The sequence below is a fragment of the Littorina saxatilis genome, linkage group LG9 (genome assembly GCF_037325665.1).
Source record: "Littorina saxatilis isolate snail1 linkage group LG9, US_GU_Lsax_2.0, whole genome shotgun sequence".
Taxonomy (NCBI): Eukaryota; Metazoa; Mollusca; class Gastropoda; order Littorinimorpha; family Littorinidae; genus Littorina; species Littorina saxatilis.
The window spans coordinates 65,489,218-65,489,553 of record NC_090253.1 but is presented as its reverse complement, the minus strand read 5'-3'; positions in this window follow the sequence as shown (position 1 = coordinate 65,489,553).

The window sequence follows — 336 nt, the reverse complement described above, 5'->3', positions numbered from 1 at the left end:
TGTCTTTTGTTGCAGGTAGCACTGTAGATGTAACATCAGAAGGCAAATTTCATGCATGAGATGTACATCATGTTATGACTGGCTTCAGACTGGAGAACTCGCCTCGGATTTGTGATGTTCTGAGGAACGCGACAGGTTTTCTGCGAGAAAACATTTTTGGACAAAATAAAAAGATAACAAATATAATTCTTGAAAGAAAATAATTGAGGAGATATCTTTTTGGGTCCACTGCTCTATGGTCTAGCTGTAAGGAGACGCCATCAAAGTGCAATTACAATTGCTGAATTTTGCTTTTGTTTGGAGGGGGGGAGGGGGGGGGGGGGCCCTAAACCTTAT